General features: G+C 47.2%; 1 protein-coding gene across 2 annotated transcripts in view; it reads left to right on the top strand.

Moving 5' to 3' along the window:
* The window catches only part of LOC119187710 (cell division cycle and apoptosis regulator protein 1), a 274,460-nt gene that overhangs the window by 140,794 nt on the left and 114,936 nt on the right, over positions 1-18,730 (top strand). The gene's annotated exons all lie outside the window — the stretch shown is intronic.

Raw genomic sequence — 18,730 nt, 5'->3', positions numbered from 1 at the left:
CAAGGCTTTTGACTATGCTTGTCCTGGTGAGGTTAGTGACCTTGAACATACATTAAAAGCTTGTTAATTTGAATTTCGTGGTGATTCCCAATGAGTTCGAATTAAACCAAATTCAATGAAATGAAATTCATTTGAATAACAGCAAGAATTGAGACCGGGTTGTTTTAAAATCATACAAAATATTTATTTGCGAAAACAATCTGCAATTACTTTCTGCTTTCTTTTTGTTCGAAAGTGATTGCCATAGATTTGCTTTCTAATGTGCGAACGTGGAGGAAAGCATCCTCTTCATCTTCCTCAAAGCTGAAGAAGAGGCGCGCGACACGCATAGCCTCCATTACCTCCGAAGCTGTCAACCGCGTCGGCGCCTCATCCTTATCGTCCTAACCCACATCGACGACGAGCGCTTCTCTACCAGTCACATGAGCGATGATATCGTCGTTGGTGATAGTGCCGCAGACCACTGCACTGCAATCTGCATCGCCGTAGTCGCCGAAGTTCACGTCCCCCAGCGTATCCCGCAGTCCGGCAGGAATGACGTCGGGCTCGCGCTCGTCGAGCTTGCCAGCTGAGCCCTCAATGGCCACACAAAAGCTACTGTGGTGGAAGCAATTAGCAACAGCTGTTGCAGTGATATGATCCCAGGCCCGCACCAATATATGCAAGGCTGAGAGCAGCATCACATCATAGCTTTTTGTACCGGCTGCGCACAACACCAAACGCTCCAACATGTGGCGCCTGTAAAAGCATTTCAAGTTCTTAATGACGCCTTGGTCCATTGGTTGCAAGGCTACCGTTGCATTCGGCAGCAGAAATGAGAGCTTGATCGCCTTCAAGTCCACACACATCAACCACATGCGCTGAGCAGTTGTCGACTACCAAAAGCACGCTTCTGTTAGCTAATTCAAATTTTTGGTCGAGCTTTATCAGCCATTGTTTGAATATTTCTCGTGTCATCCATGCCTTGCTGTTGGCTGTATATTCTGCCGGTAGTGTGCGGATGTTCTTGAAGCAACGAGGCTTCAGGGCCTTCCCTTTGATCAGCAACGGTAGTTTTTCGGTCCCGGTCATGTTTGCTGTGATCAAGACAGTAACGTGCTCTTTGCTTCTCTTCCCGCCAGCACAGGTGTCACCTTTGTAGGTGAACGTTTTACTTGGCAGCAGCTTATAAAATAATGCCGTTTCATCGGCATTGAATATATCGAGTGGCGAATGCTCTTGAAGGGATTCTTGCAAAGCACCACTTTTCCACTTTGCTCATGTCTCGCTATTCACTTCTTTGCCTTCGCCGGATACTGTGCGAACCACAATCTCGTGCCTCTCTCGGAAACGATGGAGCCAGCCCTCTGAAGCTTTAAAATCATCAATGTTCAAGTGAAGCGTGAAGTTTGCTGCTTTCACCATAACGATAGAGTAGCTCAGTCGGATGTTTTGGCTCCTCGTTTCCTTCATTCATGTGAGCACTGCGCGCTCCAATTCCGGGTGCTTCGCCGAGTGAAGCCTCTTGCGACTGCCAGTGAACGCATCAGTTGCGTAGGCCTCCTCAATCGCTCTTTTATTTTTTATATATGATGAAAGAGTGCTTTTTGGGATTCCATGTTTCCTCGCAATTTCAAGCTTGCTTGTTTTGCCACCTTCCGCTTCACAAAGGATTTCTACCTTCTCCTTGGGTGTTTTGGTGCTCTGTCCTTTTGCGCGAGAAGTCATAGTAAGTGTGGTGTGCTAGGTCCAGCAGTCGAAGGCAACACCATCACGAAACCCACAACACTGAACGACTTCGTAGCTTTGACGCACACGAGGCCTAGCGACTGAATGTGCGGCACACAAAGGACACGAAACGGAGAGGCGTCCAGCACGAACCACCACACGATCCGAAGAGCGCGCGCAGTTGGTGCAGCCTGCCACAGTCACGCAATGACGCCACGTGGCTACGTATCCAGGCACTGGATTACATTGGATTGAATTGCGGCTGCGCTCAGCGTTCGCGCCATCCATCGTAGAGCCATAAAAGCTTGCGGCGGCAGCATAAAATACCACCACGCAGCTGCACACAGCTCGAATTATCAATAGAGGAGCGGATACGCGTGTGAACCAACAAGTTGGTTTACTCAGAGATGCCTATACAACATGTCCGGACCATGACCATCAGTGCAAGTTTACCCGAAAGTTCGAAATAACGAAGTGTGAATTAATGAGCTTTCTCTGTATGCGCTCTGGCGGTGCCCCTCGTTACGGGGCCCAAGTCGGCTAACAGAAGAGGATTGGGACTTTGCCATACAAAGTTCAGAGTTACTACCACAACCACGGGCTGTCCTGAGAGCCCACGATGGGGCGGTGAGGCTAGGCTTCCCCGTTCCTTCGTGTAGCGGCCCGTGGCGCTGCTTTAAATGAGTAGCACTTCTCAGGACCCAATAAAGTTGTCTGTCTGTCCGTCTGTCTGTCTGTCTGTCCATCAACAACGCGAATGGGACAACAGTCTTAGGCAGTAACTAGTTACTAGTAATGCAGTTACTTTTTCAGTAACTTGCAACTATGACACTTACTTTTTGCACAGTAACTGTTATGGGAAATGTAGTTTCAGTTGCTTCAGGTTTTACAAAAGCAAGCTTATCCAGCAGCAGCACTCATTAAAGGTTAATGCTAAGTACTTTTTAGTTTTTTGCGCTTCTTTTTTTATGGCGTCTCCACCTTTCCACAATAGGAGCCTCTGCAGTTTAAAAGAGGTCACAAAGAGAAAAATCTTCCCTGTAAGATCACGTTCGAAGTTTGCGTGTGAGCTACGTGTCGTAAATCAACCATGTTGCAACTGAACATGGGGAGGGGGTGTGATGTACCCATTTTGTCTCTTTTGCGTCTAGCTCGATTCTTGGTGTGCTAGTGGAGCATTGCTGTGACCGAGGCACCGGGCTAATCGTGTGTGACAGGTGGCTAGAAAACTTAAGCGCGAATCGAGAAAGCCAGAAGTGGCGTGAATTAGCAGAGCAATTTAAAGCTTCATTGTAACTGATTATCAAAGGTCTATTCCGACAAAACACAATAATTATAAACTTTATGACTGGTTTATGCAGGGGGCATTCTCAAAATACACTGGAAACAACGAAGAAAAAACAAAAAAAATGCGCGAACGTCGATCAGTCCATTATTCACACATGGCCTTACAAACGTTCAGTAGGGGGCCGTGGTTGCTGTTGCAAGTTGATGCATTGTGTTAAATGAACCTCGTTTCTAGACCCCCCCCTCTCCCACAACCCCCTGGCTTCATTCATGAGTCAGTATCCTCGCATTGTTTAGACCAAAGCCTAAACACTGTTCAACAAGCTCCGTCTAAAAACACATTGCAGTGTTGGTTTCTTTAGCCACCTTTCCTTTCCTGCCCATTTTGCCGAAGTAATGAGGGAGTTTTAGAATAGCAAAAACAAAGGGTTGCGACCGCTTCGGTCGCCCACTATTTCCATCACTTAACGGGCACCCACAAGTGGTTAGCATACAACGCATGCACAATTGCGGCAAACACTATGCTTTGCATGCGCTATTCTAAAGCTCTCTATTATGTCACTTTGCAATCCTCACATTGTACTTGTAGATGATTTCACACTAATTGTTAGCAGGTATGCGGCCTTTGGATTTCGCGAACATGTGTCCCTCTCTCTCTCTCTCTCTCTCTCTCTCTATATATATATATATATATATATATATATATATATATATATATATATATATATATATATATATATATATATATATATATATATATATTGTAGTGGGGAATTCGCAAGGCAATGACTAGTGGGACCATCGGTGAGTGCGAAGCGCGAGCGGGAGCACGAGCTGTAGACGCTGGACTGCCCGAGCATTTGTTTCCGTACCGGCTGTCTGCCTATTACCTGGCGTCGCTGATAAACCCCCTTGCAAAATGGTGGAAGTGTGCTGGGTACGCAAACCTGGAACTTCGAAGCCGAAAGCTGCCCACTACATCAGCAATGCCTGATCATACGACCGAGCAAGGCACCACCCAGCAAAGCACGGCCCAATCTCAACTGGTCATCGTGCCTACCACCCTGCGCCAACGAGATCCGCCCTTCTTCAGCGGCACCGAGGACCAAGATGTGGAGGACTGGTTGCAGCTGTTTGAGAAGGTGAGCGCCGCCAACAAGTGGGACGACCCCTCGAAATTGGAGTATGTCCCATTTTATCTCAAAGACGTAGCCAGCCTGTTGTTCACAAACCACCGTTCTGAATTTATCACTTGGGCCGGTTTCAAGACCACCCTCGCAGCTGTGTTTGATCGCCCCGCAGTGCGCAAGCTGCGTGCTGAGCAGCGCCTACGCGGACGTGCACAAAGGCAGGGCGAAAACTTCACTAGCTATATTGAAGATGTAATCGATTTATGCCGGCGCTTCAACCCTGAGATGACCAAACATGACAAGATCAGGCATATCTTGAAAGGCATAGACGATGATGCCTATCAAGTGTTGCTGGCAAAGGGCCCAAGTACCGTATCCGAACTTGTAACCTTGTGCCAGAGCTTGGAAGAGATTTGGAAACAACGTGCAGCAGTTCGGAGGTCGACGACTGCAGACGACTCTCTCGCTGCCCTGGCCGTCGGTGGTGACAGCTCCGTGCTGGAGCAGATAAAAGAATATGTACGCGAAGAGGTCGCACGACAGCTTTCGTGTCTCTCGTATCTGCCGACCACCGAAGCACCAACGAACCGCCTAACGCCGACAATCAGACAGGCTATTCAGGAGCAGGTCTCCGAGGCGTTGCCATTACCTACGCCTGCCTCTCCACCAACGCCTGTTGCCGCGCCACTGACTTATGTGGCCGTCGCGGCAATGCCTCCTCCATCTCGTCTGCCAATGTATACGCCACAACCTGTGCGACCGTCCACCGTGCCGTTTCCAGTTACACAGCAACACGCCGGAAATCCTTGGCGCACTGCTGACAACCGGCCTATATGTTACTTTTGCGGAATCCGAGGTCACGTTGCACGTCTATGTCGTCGGCGCTTCACAGTTAACGCACCAAGATATCCTGACTATTCGTTTGGACCTCCATACCACGCGCCTCACGTACCACCTGAAGTTCACGAACGCGATGCGCAAACTGCTTCCGGCGCCCGAACATTCGCTTCTAGATGTTCTACTTCCCGCTCGCCTTCACCTTCACCAAGTCGTCGTTCCGTGTCGCCTATGCGTCGACGACCCACCTCCATTGAGACGGAAAACTAACTGCCGCAGCTCCGGAGGCACGAGCTGCGTCATTGTCTAATCGTTTAAGTCCTCGCCTGTCTCCCGCCAATCTTATCGATGTAATCGTCAAAGGTGTACGAACACTCGCACTCATCGATACCGGTGCCGCGATATCTGTGATTAGTCAGAGACTCTGCCGCTCTCTTCGTAAAGTGACGATGCTTTCTCCCGTGGTTTCTCTTAGTACTGCGAGCGCCCAACAAATTGAGCCCGTCGCGTCATGTACAGCAAAAGTGGTGATTCGAGACGTGTTGTACACCATTGAATTTCACGTGTTGGCTTCATGTTCCCACGATGTCATCCTAGGATGGGATTTTTTATCACGTCATCACGCCATCGTGGACTGCGCTCGGGCCGAAGTGGAGCTGTCACCGTTTCGTGATGCGCCTTCTGTTGATGCGGCCGTATCTATTGTGGCTAACCTTGTCGTCGCGACGGACATAGACCTTCCTCCTTTCAGCGCCCAGTTTGTCCCTGCCTGCTGTGCTTCACTTTCTGACGCTACCGTCCTATTCACGCCATCTGACATCTTCGGTAGCCGCCACCACACATCGCTGCCATTCGCCGTTCTTGAGCTTTGTCAAGACACTACCGGGATATTTATTTCCAATCCCAACTCGTGCCCCCTCAGTTTGCGCCGCAACGAGACGCTCGGCCACATTCAGCTTATCGATGAAGGTACTATCGTGCCTGCCGATTTCTTCGACACCAAGCCGAATATGGAGCTGAACGCGTTGAATCCTCACTTTGCCTCGAACAGCGTGTCTACCGATGCAATTCACCGTTCTATTGACAGCCATCTCGCCCCGGCTCAACGAGAGCAGCTTGTTACCCTGCTGCACGAATTCAAGCGTTCGTTTCACTTTCCCCAAGCGGTGCTAGGAAGAACGAACACCATTGTGCACACAATTGACACAGGAAAGAGTACTCCTTTGCGCCAGCGCCCTTATCGTGTGTCACCAGCGGAGCGTCGGGTAATTACAGAACAAGTAGACGACATGCTACAGCGTGGAGTCATCAAGCCTTCTTGTAGTCCTTGGTCTTCTCCAGTTGTACTCGTCAAAAAAAAAAAAGGATGGTTCAATCCGGTTCTGCGTAGACTACAGGCGCCTAAACAACATTACGAGGAAAGATGTTTACTCTCTTCCCCGCATAGACGACGCTCTCGATTGTCTCCAAGGTGCAGAATTCTTTTCCTCGCTTGACCTTCGCTCGGGTTATTGGCAGGTCCCAATGGCTGAGTCTGATCGTACAAAAACGGCGTTTGTCACACCGGATGGCCTCTGTGAATTTACCGTGATGCCATTCGGACTCTGCAATGCGCCTGCCACATTTGAGCGAATGATAGACAGCATTTTACGTGGTCTCAAATGGAACATTTGCTTGTGCTATCTTGATGACGTTGTGGTTTTTTCACCCGATTTCACTTCGCATCTCACTCGTCTGCGTAAGATTCTACAGTGCCTTACAAACGCCAGGCTTCAGCTTAACCTGAAGAAGTGTCACTTCGGGGCTAAACAACTCACCATACTTGGTCATGTCGTCTCGAAAGCCGGCATTCTTCCCGACCCTGACAAGCTTCGTGCTGTTGCCGAATTTCCTAAGCCGACTACTGTTGAAGAACTACGGAGCTTTGTGGGCCTGTGCTCCTATTTTCGTCGCTTTGTCCAGAACTTTGCCTCCATCATCGCTCCACTCACCAAACTCCTTGCTGGCCCTGCAGATCTTTCGAATTGGACAGCAGCCTGTGACGAATCCTTCGCAACACTGCGCCAACTCCTTACCTCACCACCCGTACTGCGCCATTACGACCCTACTGCGCCAACCGAAGTACACACGGATGCAAGTGGCGTCGGCCTTGGTGCAGTACTCGCGCAACGCAAGCCAGGTTTTACGGAGTATTCGGTCGCCTATGCCAGCCGCGCCCTCACTAAGGCAGAAGCCAACTATTCTGTTACGGAAAAAGAGTGCCTCGCGATTGTGTGGGCGTTAAACAAGTTTCGCCCCTATTTGTACGGCCAAACTTTTGATGTGGTAACTGACCATCACGCACTCTGTTGGTTGGCTTCGCTGAAAGATCCTTCCGGCCGCCTCGGACGTTGGGCACTACGCCTCCAGGAATTCGACATACGCGTCGTCTACCGATCGGGGCGAAAGTACTCTGACGCAGATGCGCTTTCACGATCACCCGTGAAATCTGATGATACGGATATATCAGCCCTGGACCTTCCCCTCTCTGCCGTCAGCGTCACAGACATGCCATCCGAACAGCGGAAGGACCCTTGGATCGCCTCGCTATTGAATATGCTTTCTGACGCATCAACTTCCGGTTACCCGCGTGCTCTTCGCCGCCAAGCAACGCATTTCGCCATATGGGATGGCCTGTTATACCGTCGCAACTATCAAGTGGCGGGTCGTAAATGGCTGCTAGTCATACCCAGCCATATGCGGTCTGATATCTGCAAATATTTTCATGCTGAACCGCAACACGCACACGCCGGAGCGCTAAAGACGTATGAGCGGATCCGCCAACGTTACTACTGGCGGGGTATGTACACGTTTGTATGCAAACACATTCGCTTATGTTCCCAGTGTCAGCAGCACAAGACATTCCCTCATTCACCCGGTCAACTGCAGCCTTTGCCATGTCCTGCACGCCCATTTGACCGTGTTGGGATTGACCTATACGGCCCGCTACCATGCTCTGTTGGTGGCAATCGATGGGTGATTGTGGCTGCCGACCATATGACAAGGTACGCCGAAACGGCAGCGCTACCTTCGGCTGGTGCTCGTGACGTTGCAGCCTTCATCTTGCACCGGTTTGTTCTTCGTCATGGTGCACCACGGGAGCTCCTGAGTGATAGAGGACGCGTATTTTTGTCCGAAGTTCTGCAGCAGCTCCTACATTCATGCCGTACGGTACACCGCACATCAACTGCCTACCACCCTCAGACCAACGGCCTAACGGAACGTTTCAACAGAACCCTCGGAGACATGCTCGCTATGTATACTGATTCCGACCACTCCAACTGAGACGTTGTTCTTCCTTTCGTGACGTACGCCTACAATACGGCGATTCAATCAACAACAGGCTTTTCTCCATTTTTTCTTTTATATGGTCGTGACCCATGCAACACACTCGACACAATTTTGCCATACAATCCTGATGCCTCCGAGTTCAGCCCAGTTTCTGAAATGGCCGAACATGCCGAAGAGTGTCGTCAACTTGCACGGTCCTTCACAGCCGATAACCAAGCCCTCCAAAAAGATCGCCACGACCATGATCTTGTTCAGAATACCTTCCCCGTCGGTTCTCTCGTGTGGCTCCGACTGCCTTTTCACTCTCCTGGACTGACTTCCAAGTTTGCACCGAAGTATATGGGCCCTTACCGCGTCATACAGCACCCTTCTTCTGTCACCTATGTGATTGAACCACTCAAGCCGTCTACGGACAAGCGCCGCCTTGGTCGTGAGACGGTCCACGTCAGTCGCCTCAAGCCCTGTTACCATTGCTGAGTGCGAAGCGCGAGCGGGAGCACGAGCTGTAGACGCTGGACTGCCCGAGCATTTGTTTCCGTACCGGCTGTCTGCCTATTACCTGGCGTCGCTAATAAACCCCCTTGCAATATATATATATATATATATATATATATATATATATATATATATATATATATATATATATATATATATATATATATATATATATGGTGGGGTGATATTCAATGGATCCGGTGGAAAATGCAGTATAAAAAGAGGTCGACAAACGTGCGAAAAAACACTAGTTTTACTAACGTTTCGGCAGGTGGGCCTGCCTTGATTCACTCCGACGAAGGCAGGCCCACCTGCCGAAACGTTAGTAAAACTAGTGTTTTTTCGCACGTTTGTCGACCTCTTTTTATACTGTGTGTATATATATATATATATATATATATATATATATATATATATATATATATATATATATATATATATATATATATATATATAGAAAGAGAGAGAGAGAGGGAGAGCACGGCCCAAAGACTGTCTGTGTGCCCAGTAGATGCAAAGCTCTCTGATAAAGGTGGAAGGGTGGGATACACTTTGAAGAACATAAGAAATAGGCTAAGTAGATGTTGTCTCATTATGCACTCCCCGTTCCTCTTTGTACATTTTTTTATTAAATAAGTGCTATTCCCGCTCATTGCGGCGTGATAGGAAACGAAGAGGCAGACGCTGAAGCTAAAAATGCCTTAAGCAGTGCCCCTGAAGTACGCATTGCGTTTTCACGAGCTGACACGAACGCCCTGCTTCGCTGCGTGATGCGCAGCTACACACTTTAGCACTGGACCAAACCGGAACGGCGACACCAGCGACTTCACAAATGGGACCCGGAAATGAGGTTCCGCATGCCCCCTAAATTGAAACGGCAACTCACAAGTATGATCCACCGCATTCGTCTTGGTGTAGCGTACACCAGACATTACGCACATATCATCGGTCGCAGTGACACCGGTCCTGATTGTGAACACTGTGATGTGCCAGAAACACTTGAGCACATATTTTGGGTCTGCCCAGCATACGCACGTGAACGACAAACACTGATTTCTTCTACTGAACTATATCGCAGTAGGTCATTAACTGATGAGACCATGCTGGGACCTTGGCCAGACACCAACAGTGCAACTGCGGTCACAAGAGCAGTTATAACCGTTTTGGAAACAACTGGACTATGTGCGCGGCTATGAAATGTGTCTCAGCTAGAAAGAACACTACATACTCACCTCTCTATCTCACCATCGTCATCCATTAATCTTTCTTTCCCCTTTCCCTTCCCCCAGTGTAGAGTAGCAGGCTAGAGCAAGCTATCGCTCAGGCCGACCTCTCTGCCTATCTGTAAATAAACTTACCTCCTCCTCCTCCTCCTCGCTATCATTTGGTGTGTAATCAATCACTCATTCACCTCTGTATTCACAAACCTAACTTAAGCATATCATTATTACATGAGTGAACCTTAGCAAAAGTCCACCCTTAACACATTTCAAGAACCTATCTACACAGCGGGGGACAACAAGCTTGCGCATTTCGTTGATTAAGGAGACCGCAATGAAAAAATTTGAACGGCACAGCGTACACATAACCGCCGTGACAACTCCTCAACGATCGAGGGAACCAGTTGGCAGTCTACGACAAGCAGAAATTTTTGTGTTCTCGAAAAAGCTTCGTGAAGAATCTGCTTGCTCTGCTGGTTATACAGGAAAAAAATTCACGATCGTAGGTTCACTGTGTCGCGTCTCATGCAGCTGCGCATCGCATCGCGCTTTTATGGAGTTGGCACGTTTCAACTTAAAAGTGATGACCTTGTCAACGTCTTTTTGCCGACCGTGTCATGGGTATACAGTCCAGCGGATACCTGCTATGATTGCAAAAATACTGTTTCCCGTCCCAGTACATCTTTCCGAAGTGGCACAAACACTTTTCTAATTGTTTGGTCTGCTGTACACGTATGTACATTGTGTCAGCTCTTGAATTTTATCATGAGATGCTTCCACATTTTTCATTTTCATTGAAGCCACACGTCCGTCTTCATGTTTTCAAGTATACTTCATGATACTTTTTGACAAAATCTGTCGGTACGTAGCCACTTTGTTGGTGAAATTCACTTCAGTAGACTTTTTCACAATAATGCAGCTTCGTAAACAAAATACTGTAAATCCGCTCAAACAATAAAGGTAGTGAAATTTTAAAAAGTGAAAGAAAACGGCAAAAGCTGAACAGAGCACACAAACCCCCCCGAACACAGAAAAAACATACAACAAGACATCGAAATAACAAAAGTGACCTCATTACCCCACTACGTCGACGAGGTTAAATGAATGGGGCCGGACCAAAAACGAGTATTTCACCGAAAACTGCTGGTGCCTAAACAAACATTTCTGCTGTTTATATATGGCTGCTTCATTGCACACTGTTGTTGGTTTCTTACAGTAAACCTAACTATAGTTTATGATGGCTCGAGGTAATAATATTGTAGAAAAAAATTACCTACCCTCACTCCAGGGCCTATACCTGATGAGTTAAGGACGCCTTTCATAAGGCGCACTTATGACAAGATAAGGCATGTTTTTGAATCTTGCCCTACGCTCTTCTTATACTTTTCTCTTCCTTTTGTAAGTAGCCTTGCTGCGATAATTTAAGGTTGGTTCACGAATACGGCGGTTAATACGGTAATGTAAAGGTGATGACGTTACTACTTTACAATAACTATGTCATGAGTAAAGGAGAGGCATGAGGCGTGTGCCAAACGTGGAAGCGTGGCGACGGTGCACGGGAAGAAAATGAGTCACCTGAGAGCATGCGCACCAGCCACGTAAATGCATACCTGCCAAGTCTTTCGGATTGGCTGGGAGACTACCGTATTTCAACTGTTTCTTCTGTTTGTACGGTTGTCATGAAAATCTCCCAGAAATCGGATGGCTGCATTGACAAAAAGGCAGCTCAATCTGCTTCAGGCTTTTTTTCAAACCTACCCCATTTTATTAAGAGTTTAAAGCATTCACGTACAGCAGAATCTCAGTGATGCGAAACCGCGGCAGATACGAATTCGGAAAAATCCTCGGCCAAATTCCACTGTTCATTGGGTCTAAATTCAAATGCTCCAAACACATTTCCTAATCGCGGCGGGTGATACAAACTTTAGTACGGAAACCGCCGAACAAAGGCCGAGAGCAGCGTACTCGAAGCTTTGAAAGTACGTGTGCAACCGGCGCACGCACTGTCTTCTACTGTGTGTGTGATTGTCGTTGCCACAACCGCTGTGGACGAAACCGCGGTTACTCTTGACACGATCATGTATGGCGACGACGCAACTGACAGAACCCCGAAAGTGTGCGCTCAACCAGTCAAAGCAACACTGCTTTCCGCAAACTCTGTGAACAATACTGCGGCAGATGCGATCGTAGATGGCATAAAAGTGCTTAGTTTTGAAGGCGTGTGCGTAGCCAAGCGTATAGGGATTGTAAAAGGAACTGAACTACTGTTTGCCGCAACCGCCGCGCACAAAACTGCGGTTGAGGCGACGCGATAGCGATCTACGAGCTCCGAGGGCATGCACCTGTAGATTAAAGGCCGTAAATACGCAAAAAAAAAGTCAGTTTTGCCCTAAGTGCGAAGCAATGAATACGACAGCAACAACTTGGAGTGTCACGCTGAGAACGGCAAGCAGATTGAAATGTGCAGCGCGCTGCTCATGTACAAATGATGCACGAAAACGATACACACAAGACGAGAGCGAACAAACAATGTTTACTGCTTGACATGTAACGCACTGTTTAAACAAAAACGATGCACGATACGTTATCACAGGTACAGATGAGTACAAACTATACTCTGCCACAATTTTTCTTGGCACTGAAGAAAAAGTTGTGAAGCCAAATCGTGTGCATCCTACCGCCATTGAAGGTAGTTACAAAGTAGCGCCTGTATTTTCAATGTGTAATATAAATGTTCCTTTTTTATTTTCTACGTGGAGCTATTTGAGGCAGGACTCGGCTCACACCTGTAAGATATTCATATTTCTTTTATTTGTCTGTTATTTTTTTCTCTCCTTTTTACGCACATCTCAAACGCTAATGGTGCATTCAGACGACGGACCAAATCCGGATTTGTCGTGGACGCGGACAGCTAATCCGCGGATGGTCCGCCTGCAGGCGCATCCACACGACGGACGGTGTCCTAGGGGAAAACAGCCGGATTACCCTCGACAGCAGATTCGGCGCTCACCTGCGCCCGCTGGCAGCAGACCGGTTTGAGAGTATTCAACATGGATGCCCGCAAGAAGCGAAGCTTGGCTGCGATGTCTGTCGTGTTGTGACAAATGAACGAGTAGTGTTATTCTTTCAGGAGAAAAGGGAGTTGCTAGCAGGATATTCTTTCAACTACATTATTCCCCACTTGTAGAACTTCTAAACGTGTCTCCCACCTTTTTTTTTTAGAAGCGGCACGTCGCCGGTTGCAGAAGTTGGAATATTTCACCACCATGACGGCTAAGAATCTCGCGTGTTAAGCGACGGCGGCGACATTTCCCGAACAACCAAAAGTGATTTCTGTATATTTAATCACCTGAGAACAAAGTCTCCGTAAACTAAGTAAACAATGCTCAAGCGTAGATGATGCCGACCAGTCATGCAGCTGTCCGCGAGCCATGGAGGACATGCCGCGAGCAGACGAAAAGTGTACTGGTTGCCACCGACCCCAAGCTATTCCGCTGAAGTACCGGCTCTCCCCCGCCAGAACCCCGATGTGAGAAACAGGTTGGGTTCATCCGTCCGCGAGCCGCGCGGACGAGTCGCGGACGAGGGGAATCGCTGATGTGAGGTCACGTGACGCGCCGTCCGTCCCGCCACATCGGGATTCGATCCGTCGTCTGAATGCACCATAAGCGGCGTCTGTGTCGGCATGAAACGCTGATGGTTACGAGACGTCCACAGCGTTTCGAGACGCGTGCCAAAACGAACTACTTCGTGTAGTGGTACATGTGCAGAAGTTCCACCTCCATAGCTTTCCCTTCAGTGCCAAGGAAAGCTGTGTATGAAAACCACGCTCTTTTCGCGAACAGGGCCTGTGGAGAGACCGAAGTGACCTTTGTGGGCCCGGCAACTAACGCGATCATTCCAGTGAAAGCCGAAGGCACATGATTCTCCCTACCAAAGGATAACCGCGCATGCGTAAGCATCTAATCCCCCCCCCCCCCCCCCATCCGCAAGGCAAAGTACACGTGAGAGATAAGCGCTTGTTAGTGCATTGCGACGAGCTGGGCACCGAGCGCGGGCTGCTTTTTCTCTTTATTGAGTGCTCATACATACAGATACATATACATACACAATGAATGATGGCGGCGACTGCAAAAAAATCAGCCTAGACTTTCCATATAATTGCTATTGATACACATTGATATGTGGGATTTAACATCCCAAAATCACCGTAGTGGAGGGCTCCGGAAATTTAGACTACCTGGGGTGCTTTAACTTGCACCCAAACCTGGGCACATGGGCCTACAGCATTTTCGCCTCCATCGAAAATGCAGCCGCCGCAGCCGGGTTATATAATTGCTATCGTTAGAAAAAGGGGCCAGACGTGTTTGGGCTTTCTTGTCAAAAGAATCTAGTAGTGAGCAAAGCTTTGACCCACACTTTTGCGGCAGCCAGCTGCACCGTCCCGTTAATTCACCAGTGTCCCAGGAAGATGTATGCGAGTTGTTTTGACAGGGATAGATTCTGTTAGTTGTGTTGATAAACTCTCACCTTAGTGGGAAACCCTACCCTCGTATTTTCGGCCACACCAAGCCACTATAAGATTGAACGCTTATGTTGATGCTTGTGATTGAGATTCCCCCCCCCCCTTATTTCTCTCGATGTTTTTGTTTGTTTGTTTGTCCTTGGTTTTTTTTTTTGTGCCGAAAAAAAAAATAGGGCAAATAATTCGCACCTCCCAACACACTGTCACATAATTCACATAGCTCTGCTCATAAAATCTGCTCCCACGTTTTGTCGACCCTTGATGTACTCAACGTGGAAACAATATTCCTGTAAGATCAGGCTCCACCTCATCACCCTTCCATTTATTAGCCTTGCTTTGCTCAAAAATTTTAACGGTTGGTGATCTGTTTGTACTCTGAAGGGCTTTGTGTAAGTATTTTTGACCAAATTTGAATGGCATTCGTCACCGGCAAGTTTTTTTAATTTCGAGCACCCTGTGACATCGACTCTACTGGGACGTGTTCGGTGTTAAGGTGAATCTCATACCATCCTGAATGATGATGCGCCTGTAGTGATGATGTTGACTATCCAAGTGGTTCTTATTGTGGTGCCGATACCTGAAAACCCTTTCTCTCCATGGCTGATCTTTGTCAAGTAGTTTTTTGTGATTTTATGAAATTACAAGCTGGAAACCATGAAGAAAAAAACAGGTGAAAGGAAAGAGCATAATTCGATGTGTGCTCGTCAGTCAGTATAGCGTATCGGGGAACCGTTTTAAGCTGCGATGTGTACATAGGCTCAACCCCGACATGACTAAAAGCTATCAAAGTGAATTAGTGTACAGATAAATATCATTGCCAAAAAGTAACACCCAAGTAGCACTAATGATGAATTTTAGTTTGCACATGGACTTTGCACTAGGGTAATGCAGGTTATTGTAGCTGTAACCATGAGCAGACGGATAGGTGGGGTCATCTGGTGGCGCAGCGAACCTGGAGAGCACAGAATCTTTATTGTTGAAACCTAGCATAATCTATGTCTCTGTTAGTGTGCATTCGCATAACCAATAATATTCCACAGACCGTTTTGTGTATACCAGAATGCCATGCATGGCGAAATTCTATAATATAGCTGCTAGCATGGCTCAAACTTGCGTTCCCGGGCACCTCCTTTTTGCTGCTTGGAACGGCGTCCATTTCGGATTACTGTTTTGCAAAAGGTCAAAGCGAAAATTATTTTTGGTGTTGCAAGTTGCAGCAATTCCAAGTTCCAGAATGTCGTCTTCAACACTCACGCACATTTTTGATTGCGACGACTGTAGTGCTGGTGACAAGGCGTGATTTGAACGTGTGTACTTAGCAGACGAAATGTTACCTGAGCAGCTGGGCCTCACGTCACTCGTTCTGTGGGAAGTTATCAGCTGGGGCACGCTCTGGATGTGATTGTGAGGAAGTGCATCCAGCACTAAAAAATGTGGGCTTGCTGGTCATTTTTTATCGTGCTAAGTACTAGTAATGCATATCAATAAAACAGATAGTTATTCGTCCCTCAGTTGCTATTGGGGTTATGAATCGCTACTAGGGTATAGATAGGTACTCGTGGAGGCAAAATCTGGACATGGGTAAATTTGATGGGGGTGCTCCTTAGAGGGGCTGACAACTGGCCTGATCGTGTGATTAGATCTTGGGGGAAATGAAACGATTGTGAAAAATAGTGACATATTCAGACATCCTTCTTGCTATCAGAGTAGGATTTATATTTTTCAATATTGATTAAAAGTAAAAAAAAATGTCACGTAGCCTAGCCTTAAAATAAAAAGCCTTAAGGCTGTATTATGGAGTTGTTCACTTTTGTTTTGCAGTCATGCTGTCGTGCACAGGATGACTAGTGCTCAAATTACAATATGTGTATTAGCTATTCCTGCTATATTCTGGGCTGCTTACGAGGGAAAAGGAGTTGCACGCTGTGAAGTGGCACTGCCTTCGCAGCAACTAGCGCAACATGTCGAGCCATGGCACATGAGCACAGTGTGCAAGTATGCTCAGCAAACTGCCATGCACAAACGCAAATCACTCTCACGCTCACATCCCACAGTTCGCAGTAGATGCTGGGTTTATGAGACTTCATAGTTGCTGCAGACTGAAAAGTTTTGATAAATGTTTTACGGCATTTTCCATGTTACCATTAAGCCATTTAACAAATAAGCTTTCCGTTGCGCTAAAAAGAACAGGCACCGAAAATTTGTTGTCAGTCCCTCTCGTTGCACTACGTTGGGCCTCTACCAACAATGCAACATGACTACAGTGACTCGTGGTCAGGCACGGCTTGATAACTGGTTTCATTGTTGATTCATGCACGCTTTTTTTCATTACAATATGTATAATCTTTAAATAAGCAAGTAAACATATTTTATTGAGTTTTGTTTTCTTTAGGTTTACACAGGAAGGAACAGAAAGTGGGTAAAGGTTTCAGATTGCCATGGTTTAAAGTGCGAGACATACAGTGCATATTTGTGTGTTATTGGTCGTTTGATGCGCTGCAGTTGTCCGACTTGCCGCATATGACTATTCAGACACGTGCTATAGAAGAGCAAGTGACGGTTAGGCTCTGACCAGATTTGGCATTTGGGCGTGCTTGCTCAAAACTGTTTGTAGTTCCGCAAAGAAGGTGAAAAGAAACTTTTTCGCAGAGCACTGCTTGTTCAGCTCATACCGTGTCAGTAAGTATGTCTATATGCATGGTAAATTTCTCACAATGATGTGCCTATGCTAATCGCTGCCTTTGACAGACAGCTGGAATAGTAGGCTTAGTGCACTTACAATGGCCAATGATTCAACTAGAGCTCTTAAGTTTGTGCATATTATCTAGATATTTTATATAAGATAATATCTGCAGTTTTATGTGTCTCTCACATGGAAGTATGCAATCAATTTTCCTGATGCTACTGAGAGCAATACGCGAACATGCTAGTCTGGCAAGTATCTTCACAGATGATAGCTACAACAGCTTCACTGACTGCCTTCAACATCTTAAAGTCAGAATCGTGTCAATAATTCACTGTTGCCCTCATGGCAGGCACACTGACAAAGTAACTTATATTACTAATAATTACATCTTGTCAGGAAAAAAATTCACAGCATATCCATGGAGTGAATGATGATGAGTGGGGCAAACCGTCCGTTTGTCTGTCTGTCTGCCGGTCCATCCGCCCATTCGTCTGCCAGTCTGTCCGTCTGTCTGGCTGTCTGTCTGTCTGTCTGCTGAGTGAGTCATGCAACTAGGCGGTCACGTACAAGGGATGGACGGAACCCTGGCTTTAGGAGCTTCGTCCCTAAAAGTTGGGCAAGTATTTGTGCTGCTGTTAACAGTTAAATAAGCAAGCATCTCAGTAGTGGTGATCAGACTAACGAAGAACCAGCTCACCTGCTTTACCCTGCTGTGACCATAAGAGTGCATACCTGCCAAGTCTTCCGGACTGTCCGGGAGACTCCCGGATTTTGACCATTTCTGCCGTTTGTACGGTTGTCATGAAGATCTCCTAGAAATAGAAAACATTGTGCGTTATTTGGCTGCATTGACAAAAATGCTGCTCAATCCGCTCCAGGCTTTTTGTGAACTCACCACATTTTATTATAAACGAATTTAGAATTTCACTGATGTGAAACCGCGGCAGATACAAATTACTGGGATTCCCCTGCCAAAGTTTACTGTGTCTATTGAGCCAAAAATTGAATGTTCCGAACACTTTTCCTAATCGCAACAGGTGATATGAACTTTAGTACCGAAACCGTCGAACGAAGGCTGAGGGCAGTGTGCTCGAAGCTTCACAAGTATGTGTTGAACTTGGCAGGTATGAGAGTGCAAAGCAGCCACATGACAACGCATCCAACGTGTGGCGTGCAAATTGATGCCATATGCTCCCAGAAACTTATTGAAGCCTGTCTGGTGTGGCCCTTTGGACAAACATTTTCACTATCGGCATCAAATGAAACGGGAACAGCGGAGCGCATGGCACAAGCCTTATCAATAGCATAGTGCGCGCCGTCCACCAGTCATTGGCACAGGCAGGCCCGCACATCCGATGTGGCAGCACTGCATGATTTCCCTATAGTGAAACGTTTCTGCTTGTGTTCCAGGTATGGCATTTGAAAGGAACAAAATAAAAAAAAATACAGAGGTTAAACTACTGCAGCCGAAGGCGAGTAATGTAGCACGGTTTGTCATCACGGAGTCAATCAT

This window comes from Rhipicephalus microplus, chromosome X (genome assembly GCF_043290135.1).
Source record: "Rhipicephalus microplus isolate Deutch F79 chromosome X, USDA_Rmic, whole genome shotgun sequence".
Lineage (NCBI taxonomy): Eukaryota > Metazoa > Arthropoda > Arachnida > Ixodida > Ixodidae > Rhipicephalus > Rhipicephalus microplus.
The sequence above is the reverse complement of the archived record's forward strand: the minus strand, read 5'-3'. Positions and strand labels throughout refer to the sequence as shown.